The sequence below is a fragment of the Anomaloglossus baeobatrachus genome, unplaced genomic scaffold, assembly GCF_048569485.1.
Source record: "Anomaloglossus baeobatrachus isolate aAnoBae1 unplaced genomic scaffold, aAnoBae1.hap1 Scaffold_212, whole genome shotgun sequence".
Classification (NCBI taxonomy): Eukaryota; Metazoa; Chordata; class Amphibia; order Anura; family Aromobatidae; genus Anomaloglossus; species Anomaloglossus baeobatrachus.
In genome coordinates this window covers 404,648-416,570 of record NW_027441982.1, presented here as the reverse complement: position 1 = coordinate 416,570, position 11,923 = coordinate 404,648, and the positions used below count along the sequence as shown (strand labels likewise).

The window sequence follows — 11,923 nt, the reverse complement described above, 5'->3', positions numbered from 1 at the left end:
TATAGGATGCCACTAGGTACACTGAGTGTTTGCTAGTATAATGGCTTACTTATAATTAGTTGGAGTGTGCAACGCAGGCAGATGCGCTCTGCAAATGTCTTGGCACTAGTGGGACTATAGCAAAGTCCAATAGCCACGTATAGGATGCCACTAGGTACACTGAGTGTTTGCTAGTATAATGGCTAAGTTAAAATTAGTTGGAGTGTGCAACGCAGGCAGATGCGCTCTGCAAATGTCTTGGCACTAGTGGGACTATAGCAAAGTCCAATAGCCACGTATAGGATGCCACTAGGTACACTGAGTGTTTGCTAGTAAAATTGCTTAGTTTAAAAAAGTTGGAGTGTGCAATGCAGGCAGACGTGCTCTGCAAATGTCTTTGCACTAGTGGGACTATAGCAAGGTCCAATAGCCACGAATAGGATGCCACTAGGTACACTGAGTGTTTGCTAGTATAATGGCTTACTTATAATTAGTTGGAGTGTGCAACGCAGGCAGATGCGCTCTGCAAATGTCTTGGCACTAGTGGGACTATAGCAAGGTCCAATAGCCACGAATAGGATGCCACTAGGTACACTGAGTGTTTGCTAGTATATATGGCAAAATTATAGATGGAAAGGGAGAAGGGGAGGGGGGGAGAGAGGAGGCTGTAATTGACTACAAGGGTATGAGTTATGAGTGATCATAGGGATAGTGTTACATAAGTGGAAATACCTATGGAGGACCGGATGTGTAAGCGCATACCTTATACAAACCTATAGAGTGCTGATGGGTGAGAGTGTGATGTTAGATATAAGACATCCTATAGTGAATAGTGAGCCGTAATCAAGTGCAACAGGGATATTTCACGTGACTATGGGAACATGGAAGGTAAAGAAAGGGGAGAAAAAACTGTTAGACAAGGTAATCAGACATAATGTAACCAGTTGATCAGACATGACAAACATGACAAATAAAAAACAAGGAAGAATGGAACTCCATACATAGTGGAACCATATATAGTGTGAACACGAAAAAGAACCGGGCGTTAGAAAAAATGTGCACGGCCCAATGAATCAAGTCGGTTCTTCATATTCATGGTTTAAGCCCTTGGGTTCCAACGTGCCCAGAGTATATATCCAGAAAGATTCCCTTTCTTTGAGCTTCCTAATTCTATTGCCTCCTCTGCGTATGGCTGGGACATGTTCGATGACTTGGAATCTTAATTGGGCCACTGTGTGATTATGCGTCACAAAATGGTGTGGGACTGGTAATAGAATCTGCTTACAATGTATTGTTGACTTGTGCTTAGCACAAAAAAAGGGAATCTTTCTGGATATGTACTCTGGACACATTAAAACCCAAGGGCTTAAACCGTGAATATGAAGTACAGACTTGATTCATTGGGCCGTGCACCATGTCACCATGTGTGCAATTGCATTGTCCAATGGCTCACAATGGTTATGCGTTTTCATTGGATGGATAATCGAAGCCATGTTTTTTTCCTTTCTCTTGGGTTTGTTGTGTGAGTAGCCTATAGGATTAAGTTAGTTACCGCAGGCAGTGGATTTAGCTTCCTGTCTTTGGTCCAGTGGTAGATTGATTGTTTGGTCTATGAGCTGTTATGGGTTTTAATCCAGGTGAATGCCCATGGGCTGCCTATAACTGTGTGAAATATGTAGTTTTACTGGGCTGGGATGAGAGAATCCATCGAAGCATGGTGTAGGGATTGTGGTTCCTGTGTGCTAAGAAGAAAGGCTAGCACCAGCCAGAAAGCCCCATTACAGCCAATAATCAACCGCTAGCCGCTGGAACTCGTTGCTCTAGATCATGTCAAACTCTCACCAAGCAGGAATAGATACATTAGCCCACCATCCCACCCAAAGAGCAACTTCTGCTGCGCAGCTGGCTTTCTAGGCAGCAGCGCTATTGTGATGTCAGCGGGGGACATTGTGACAAGCCAGTGTTCCGTCACTTCATGTTGTGCACTGTTCAAACGGAAAATACATCAACAGGCAGACTACAGAAAAGCTTACTGACAAAGGATAGAGAGGGGCTTTCTCAGAGGGCTTTTTACAGTTTGTCTATTCCCAATTAGCCGTTTAAGTATGCTTAATGAAAGTACTAATTCTTTCATAGGCCGCCCATTCTTAGTATTTGACGTTCCTTATATTGCGGTATCAGGCTTCGCAGCAGGTTGCAAAACATTCATCACCCATGACTGTCCCCAATTGGGCTCAGAAGCTAAATGTCTATCATGACCTCTCTTTTTGAAAGTCCAAGAGCAAGCAAACTCTTCCTCCAGGAGAGGGAGCCAACAGATCACTAAAGACATTGCTCAAAGAAAACACCGAAAAACAATGGAAGCTTTAATTGGAGTGGAATCTGATAGACAGCACCTGATGCCAAGTCTGCATCTTCTAACACCTGCAGTCACTGCAGCAGCTGAATCCAATGTGTCCAAAAGGGATCTATTCTATTCAATTGCAAATGATCTAGATAAGACTGAGAATAAGATACTGCACGGGACATAGCAGAGTTGGTCAAGTTGAGTGGAGATGAGTTTGCTATTTGGCACAGCTTTTGCATCAATAAAGCAAGTAAAAGGTGTGAAAGATAAAAAAAAAGGGTGAAAGTGTGAAAAGTGAATTGGCCAAATTGAGGTGCATATAAAGTTTTTGCTTTCTTTCAATTCACTAATGAGGCTCATTTGAATCAGGTGAATTGAGTTCTGCTTTTGGAAACTCGGTTAAGAAGGGGTGCACCGGTCCTGGAGGTACTGCAATACCAGGTCAATGCGTGGAGTGGACAGAGCAAGATTTTTTCCATCTCCTTGTTCTAAAAATCCATTTAATATATGGTCCCTAGAGAGGGGACGTATCAGATATTAAACTGATAAGAACAGATTTAATTTTTTTTTTTTCTGTTTATCAGTAGGACTTCAAAATAACAAAGGTGATCGCCTCCCGTTGCCTGGGAACCGTCCAGGCACAAGAGGGCTATGTGTCACCAGAAGGCGCACACACTCCCTCAAGGCCGGCAGACGTGCAATCCCAGGCACCTTCCAGTACCGACCAAGGTAGCGTCCTCCGAAACTACACTTGATCTTAGCCAAAAGGCCGAGAAGCTATAACCCGAATTGGTTACGGCCTTGAGTGGCACCCTGGCCTATACCGGACACATCTTAGGGAGAGGGAGACAAACCCACGCCTACAGAAGACATTTTGTCACCCAAGCCAAACCCTTGAAAAGGCTGTTTTGCAGAGCAAAAACAAGGAGAATGGTACTTTTTGCAGCCGCCGCCCACTGCAATGAATCTGAATAACTCCTCCTTTTGGGCACAAGCACCTCCCCTCCCCCTTGCAGTCTTTCCAATTCATGATACAAAAAGACGGACGGACAGGACAGGACAGGACCATCTGCCTGACTTTCCGTCACTGCCACCCTTTGCCATCCTTGCCCGTAGAAAGCCCTTTCATCATCCCCAAACCCTAATCTTTTCCCTTCCCTTCCCAGCTGCGTCTCACTCCCTTTCATTAGGAAGTGAGCGCAGCCTTTTCTCCGTTCTGCACATGCGCGACGTTAAACACAAATGCGCAGGCGTGCGTTCCATTAGCCTCACTGCATTCCACTCCCATACAGGAAGTGGGCACAACTATTACTACGGTCGCACATAAAAGAACCCACGGCCACCACTGCACATAGCTGACTCCACCACAGGACACCCACTTCTACACCAACGCAGGTAAGACAGGATCGGCACCTCTATGCTCCCGTTACAATCAGGCTCAGTCACCATGTGATAACGCTCTCAACTCTTTAGTTGCAGGCTCCCCTTGCTTCACCTCCACTGGCTGTGCTGCCATTTCCTCTCCCACCTGGAAGTTATACTTTATTCCACTATTTTCCTGTTTCTCTCTTCCCCCTTTTCCCATAACCTACTTTTATCTGCATTTGTGGGGTATCTATATGCTATTTACATCATAGTTTTATTCATTAATATGGAAGGGAAGAGTGCCCATGAGAGTGTTGAACTGCGGAGAGCAAAAGATTAAGCTGCTCCGATTTGCCACCATTGATAAGCTGTTCTCAGTAGATACACATGCTATCCAAACAGCAGCATCCACCATTGCTTCAGCCCACCCATTCAGTGACAGCTCACCAAGTCAGCCAGAGGAGTGGTGTAAGGAATTACACGTAGGCACTGACTCCACACCTTCACATCACAAGAAGGGGGTCTACAGGCTAGTGCAAGAATACGAGCAAGTCTTCAGCAAACATCCGCTAGACTTTTGAAAAATAAAAGGGGTCAAACACTACATCCCCACAAGTGCACACCCACCCATCAAAGAGAGATATAAGCCAAATCTACCTGCACATTACCAGTGTACCAAGGACATGTTGAGCAACATGAAGGAGGCTGGGGTTATCCGTGACAGTTGTAGCCTCTGGGCAGCTCCGTTGGTCCTGTTAAAGAAGAAGGACAGCACCACTCCCCTGTATTGAGGAATAGCTAGCTGCATTGACAACTGCAAATTATTTTTCTACCCTTGATCTCACTAGTCACTATTGGCAAGTGTCCGTTGCTGAGGCAGACCGGAAGAAGACCGCCTTTGCCACCCCGATGGGTCTCTGCGAGTTCAAAAGCATGCCCTTCGAGCTGTGCAATTTGCCAGGAACCTTCCAGAGGCTGATGGAATGCTGCTTGGGACACCGAAACTTTGAAACGGTACTGCTATACCTTTATGATGTTATTGTTTATTCTAACGCAAACAAGATTTTAGGGTGTATAAAAAGGGAGATTAGATCCGATGATCCCAACGTATTGTTACCCCTCTATAAATCACTTGTAAGGCCACATCTGGAATATGGGGTAAAGTCCTGAGCAGGTTGATAACCATTGGTTTGAGCATGGTAGGGTGTAGTACGCATCTTCCTGCATCGGTAAAAGCTGCAGAAGTCCTTGAAGATTTCCGCTTCAAAGGCAGTGCCTTGATCTGTGAGGACTCTCTCTGAGTAGCCATGAGGTCTGCATAAGTGTGCTTGGAAGACCTTCGCTGCAGTATGGGCCATTAGATCTTTGACTTGTACCACAACCATAAATCTCGAGTAGTTGTCTACCATCGTAAGTGCATACGTGAGCTCACCTCGATATTCTGCAACAAAACTCCCTTTTTCGATTTCAGTTTCAGCAAACACTCCTCTTCCTGTAGAAAATATTTATCATTACCTAAGACAGTCATTCTAATGCATGACAATATTAAGGCAATTTAGTTAAAACTTGTTTTAACTCACCTTTAAGGGGATTGATGTATTTCATGGTCAATCCAGGTTTGTCAGTGATGGCACTGACATAATGTATGGCGTCTTTTTCGGGCGTTATCCTTTGCCTTTTCATTGTGAAAATCCAGTTGCCTATATCAAAGCAAATTCTACTACTTGTAAAGTATGCAGAAAATGAAATGTAGAACATATAACATCAACTGCTTAGGAACGCATCATAGGTTAGTACTTAAAAGGATATTGTCATGTTCTAGTCATAATGCAAGCTGGACATTTTTCATGTTACCCTGTAATCGCCGGCCTGTTCTAATGCTCACAAGCCAAGATATAGGCTCAGCTGCTAAGGCTTCCCTCTGCCTTCTGAATGAAAATTGAATATGTCTGGCTCACTGTGAATATAGCAGGTGCTCAGAAAAAATAAGAGTTAATTCAATAGAAATAGCTCTGGCACACTATAGTGATCAATAACGTAAGAAAAGAACTCTTAGAATGCTGAAAATTCTTTATTTGTGCAAAAGGATAATTCATCCAACGTTTTGAACTTGTTTTTAGGTCTTTATCAAGGATAAAGTTATCTAAGATCATAAAGGGTTACAAAACCATATAAACACGTAATTAGTACATAGTACAACATAACAGTACAATATATTGCTACTTGAGAGTACAATGGGTCAAATGACCATGATGCACATACAAAAAAATTTTCCAAAGCCATAGTGAAAACATTTGTACTGAGGAAAGAAAATTTCCACATGACCTATCTGGAGAAACATTCTGGATCAAACAACCAAAAATAGTCAAGCAGGTAAATACACACCTATATGGATAACAGGATGATATGTGTTCAATTGTATAGCGTCATTGCCATTAAGGTACAAATGGAAAACTTGCAATCCTATATAGTGAAGGAAATGAACACATATCATATCAAAGAACACAGGAACATGGGTGTGAGAAAAACCTCAATGTTTATACTTTGTTCTTTATAATGGTGTGAACATGTATATGTCTCAGTACCTTATGAACTTGAGAATTCTAGTGAGTAGATGATGAAAGCCTATTCCAGAACTGGAATCGGTAAATAATTGTAGGTGGAATCTAAATGAAAAGATGGTACAAGTGTTATCATGACACGTGGGCTATAACACAATGGACCGTGTGACAAAGAAGAAAGGAGAGAAAGAAGAGGAAGAAAATGGAACTACCTGTAACATTACGTGATAGTCACTGGTAAGTATCACTTGACAATTCAGGTGAAAAAGGATTCCTTTATTAAAGGGTTCTCAGTCGCCTCAGGATCATGAAATACTAGGGTAAATGATATGAGAATGGGTAAGAAGCACCACTAAAGGAAATATGAGATGCAGGACATATATCTATAAACCCCTGAACTACATGATAGAAATAAAAAGAAGAAAAAAGAAAAAAAAGAAGAAAGAAGAAGAACACATAGAATGCGGAAAGAGAATGGGTACAACTACCTGAGTTACTGCAGGGAGGCCCCTGGTAGGTATTGTGAGGGTTAGTGGAATTCCTTCACTGAAGGGTTCTCAGTTGCCTCAGGTTCGTGAAAAATGCTATAGACAAATAATGCCCGGAGAAAAGGGGTTCATATACAGCGAATAATGGTAATACAAGGTACATGTGTCCCATGTAATAGTATAAATATATATATATTGTACTAAGCTCTACACCAGAAATAGAAAGTAGTCCCTCTGCCTTCTGTCTAGGTGCCCTGAGTTATGTCCTGTAAACTGTCACAGTGACCTAGACACACATGTGTAGTAGGGGAATATCCCTGCTGAGATGCCAGTGCTAGAGCACTCGTTTGCTGTGGAGTTGAACGCTATGTGAGCAGTTCTTACCTTCAATGAGCAGAAGTCTCTTTTTTCAGATTTCAATATCTCTGTGGGTATCTGGCAGAAATATGGAATACTCTTTACTGCTAAGACCCTGTACACCACTCCCACTAAAGGGGGCTTTACACGCTGCGACATCGCTAATGCGGAGTCGTTGGGGTCACGGAATTTGTGACGCACATCCGGCCGCATTAGCGATGTTGCTGCGTGTGATACCGATGAGCGATTTTGCATCGTTGCAAAAACGTGCAAAATCGCTCATCGGTGACATGGGTCTCCATTCTCGATTATCGTTACTGCAGCAGTAACGATGTAGTTCGTCACTCCTGCGGTAGCACACATCGCTCCGTGTGACACCGCAGAAACTAGGAGCCTCTCCTTACCTGCCTCCCAGCCGCTATGAGGAAGGAAGGAGGTGGGCGGGATGTTCCGGCCACTCATCTCCGCCCCTCCGCTGCTATTGGGCGGTCGCTCAGTGACGTCGCTGTGACGCCGCACGGACCGCCCCCTTAGAAAGGAGGCGGTTCGCCGGACACAGCGACGTCGCCGGGCAGGTAAGTATGTGTGACGGGTCTGGTCGGTGTTTGTGCGGCATGGGCAGCGATTTGCCCGTGTCGCGCAACAGATGGGGGCGGGTACCCACACTAGCGATATCGGGACCGATATCGCAGTGTGTAAAGTAGCCTTTAGTCACATGACCAAGACTGTATCTGTGTCCCTACAACACACTTGAGACAAATGTGTGTGTGAGCCTGCATTGTGGGGTATATATAATATATTATAGAGCTGGGAAGGATCATTCTAAGCAGTGAGCTGTTCCAGTATTTGTAGGAAAATACCCAGTAGAAGCATCAAACACAGCACCAATACCTCCCATCAGTATTCCACCACAGTGCCATGTAACCCATGCCCTACACTCCCATCTACACCAATACTATACAGGCACAAACTAGTATATCTGACTAAAAGCCCCCAAAATATGAAGAACGGCCTATAGTTGAATGTGGATATAAAATCTATGTGAGCAGAGCTAGAATAGAAATCACTGATCGCATTGAAGTCATTCTGACCATAAATCACCATGATATCAAGGTGAGGAGTTGTGTGTTACTGCTGGGAGGAAAGGGTTAACAGTGGAATATTAAGGTGCATTTCTGTGTGCAGTGTTACTAGTCAATGTAACAATTCAGTATGAGCTGCTCTTGGTGCCGGGGGAGGGAGATGCTCTCCTGAGCAAGATAGATGGGGAATGAACATGATATCTATATAGTGTAAGGCAGGGGGTCTCAAACCAGGTGATCATGTCTGATCAACTGGTTACATTATGTCTGATTACCTTGTCTAACAGTTTTTTCTCCCCTTTCTTTACCTTCCAGGTTCCCATAGTCACGTGAAATATCCCTGTTGCACTTGATTACGGCTCACTATTCACTATAGGATGTCTTATATCTAACATCACACTCTCACCCATCAGCACTCTATAGGTTTGTATAAGGTATGCGCTTACACATCCGGTCCTCCATAGGTATTTCCACTTATGTAACACTATCCCTATGATCACTCATAACTCATACCCTTGTAGTCAATTACAGCCTCCTCTCTCCCCCCTCCCCTTCTCCCTTTCCATCTATAATTTTGCCAGTACAATATTAGTTTACATTAGGCACACACTCACATATTCCTTTCCTTAGTGATTTATTGTAATTCACATTCACATACAATTCTCTATGCCTGCCCCATTACTACATTCATACCTACTTGACCCTATCCTGATACCCCTTGTCTCACCTTGTTGGTCCCTACACCTGTTATCATGTCCTTTCCTGTGTCTGTCTTGTCACACAACACATTTTAGCATATAACTTGTGCTCCTTATTACCTGTCCTGCCTATTAGAATTATGTCCATTATGTCCATGCATGGCCCAATGAATCAAGTCTGTACTTCATATTCATGGTTTAAGCCTTTGGGTTCCAATGTGCCCAGAGTATATATCCAGAAAGATTCCCTTTCTTTGAGCTTCCTAATTCTATTGCCTCCTCTGCGTATGGCTTGGACATGTCCGATGACTTGGAATCTTAATTGGATCACTGTGTGATTATGCGTCACAAAATGGTGTGGGACTGGTAATAGAATCTGCTTACAATGTATTGTTGACTTGTGTTTAGCTCAAAGAAAGAGAATCTTTCTGGATATGTACTCTGGGCACATTAGAACCCAAGGGCTTAAACCGTGAATATGAAGTAAAGACTTGATTCATTGGGCCGTGCACCATGTCACCAAGTGTCCAATTGCATTGTCCAATGGCTCACAATGGTTATGCGTTTTCATTGGATGGATAATCGAAGCCATGTTTTTTTCCTTTCTGTTGGGTTTGTTGTGTGAGTAGCCTATAGGATTAAGTTGGTTACCGCAGGCAGTGGATTTAACTTCCTGTCTTTGGTCCAGTGGTAGATGGATTGTCTGGTCTATGAGCTGTTATTGGTTTGAATGCAGGTGAATGCCCATGGGCTGCTTATGACTGTGTAAAATAGTATTGATTCATGATGGATTTCAGACTACATGTAGATATCTTCAGTCTTTCTATCCACATCATTTAAATGAACATTATCCATGCAGCTTGAAATTCATCCAATAAGAGAAGCAACCTTGTACAACCAATCTGATAAGGGCACAGTATATCCTAAGGGAAGGTTATGGCTATAAAAGGGGACTTCTTGGAGTCACCAGGTTGTTGATGGATGTTGCATGATCTAGTCTAAGCTCTTAGGAGCTGGCTAGGGGATCAGAACCAGGATGCCTTGTGGACTCGGTCTAGGGACTTTGGCTTCAACTAGAGGATCACTTGGCTACATGGCTTCAATCTAGGGGCTCCAATTCCGATTGGAGATCATAACCGCAATCTAGGGATTTCGACTCCGGCTGCCAGGATTATACCATATCATCATACCAGAGACTACTTAAGGAAGAAACCCAGGTTGGACAATTTTGTCACCTGGCTACAGACTTTGCAGACCTCAGCCAGCTTCCTAAATCTGGCGCTATTCTATTGTCGGTGGGTGCCCGACAAATTACACAGCTATGTAAAATTTTGGTTTATGAAACTTCAAATCCAGTGACTGATTATTATGTTTTCTAATGTCCTGATTTAAAAAAAAAAATAAATATTTTTTTTTAACCATCAAATATTGATTTTGTACAATCCATGTGTGAAGTTACATACAAGTGACATGAACAAGAAAAATACTTATTGTAACCAAAAATATTCACAATTTTATATATAAAATACATTTATTTATTGTACAGTCATTCTGCAACTTTATTAGAAATTTATTCTTGCACTTTTTCCTTTTCTCTAGATCCCCCTTTTCTCTTATAGAAGGCCTGTGGATCTTCTCTGTGAAGCATCCGGCAATCATGTTCACGTTTCATTTACTTTGGTATCGTCGTTCCATCTCCTTGATATTCCGATGAAAACCTTCTTGTTCTTCCCACCAGCACCAAGGTTTTCAGACAAGTAGTCCAAATAGGAATGTAAAAAATGTAACTTCAAATTCATTAGACAACCCAAGGCTTTGAAACGTTTCAGCATGTTCTCCACGATGGACTTAAATTTTGATTCTTTGTTGTTACCTAGAAACGTATTTATTGCTTCTTTCAAAGAGTCCCAAGCCCTTTTTTCAACAGTTTTCATTATTGTTTAAAACACGTCATCCTTCATTCATGGGTTTCTGAATATCCGAACCCACAAAAATGCTTTTGTGCTGCCCCTGTGCCAGCAGCCGCCGTTGGTCGGATCCAGACCTTCTAAGAGAGTGGCTCGACCCGGGGGTCTCGCGGACATGTCGAATAAAAGGAGGAATGTAGATGTATGGGCTAGGCCGTATTAAGTTTGTGACGCCACCAACGGTGTGTGGTGAGGTGGGACACCACCGCTGCCGTTATGGGATACCCGGGAGAGATGTAGTGGCAGCTGGATGTTAACCCCTCCGTGTGTAGGGATGATTGCCCCGGGGCCCAGTGTCTTTGTGCAGGGTATGGTGATGGCAAGGGCCGGCGCGCCTGAGCAAGCAGGGGGATGTTTGGTTACTCACAGTAAATGAATCACACGAGTCTTTCGGTAAACCAAAGGTGCTGGTGGCCTGCCGCCCCGGCCGGTTGCATTCAGGTCCCCCACCCAGGCTGGTGGTCGCTGTCCTTTACTCTGCACTTGTTTTTGTGTATGGTGGACTGCCTGGTCTGGAACTCAGGAGTCCGCTCCCGGCTGGATATGGCCTAAGGAGCCGTGCCCGCAGGCGCTGGCCCGTGGGATCTAAGGGCCCTGGCGGTGGCCTTATCCCTATCAGTGGGCTGTTGTCTTCTTTGAGGGACTTTAGGTGGGATAGGACCTATAATCCTGCCCTCAATCATTTAATTAGCTAGGCCGCTGGTTTCGGTCCTGGCTTCAGGGTCCTAGGTGACTAGGGTTTCAGGTCGGCTGTGTGTTTCCTAAGTGAGGAAAGGTGTTGTGCGGGGGCCTATCTGTAACTACCTGGTTTTGTCAGGGCATCACACCTTCCTTCAGACTTGATTCTGACAGTCCCTGAAACTTGGTACACAGGTACTTAAACATCTCTCCTTCTTTCAGTAGCGCTTTCACAAACAGCTTCATCAGTCCAAGCTTACAGTGGAGTGGTGGCAAGAGAACTTTAGGTGGGATCAACTAAGCTTTATGCAACAATGTTCTTGAGTCCCGGTTACAAAGATGTTCTTGTTGGCCAATTTTTTTTGCTCCAGTGAAGAGTCCTAACCTGGCTTTCCAATTCA

At 43.8% G+C, this 11,923-nt stretch overlaps 1 pseudogene; it reads right to left on the bottom strand.

Annotated features, from left to right (window-relative positions):
* Positions 1-2,730: 2,730 nt before the first annotated feature.
* Positions 2,731-2,936, bottom strand: LOC142261077 (U2 spliceosomal RNA; annotated as a pseudogene).
* Positions 2,937-11,923: the final 8,987 nt, after the last annotated feature.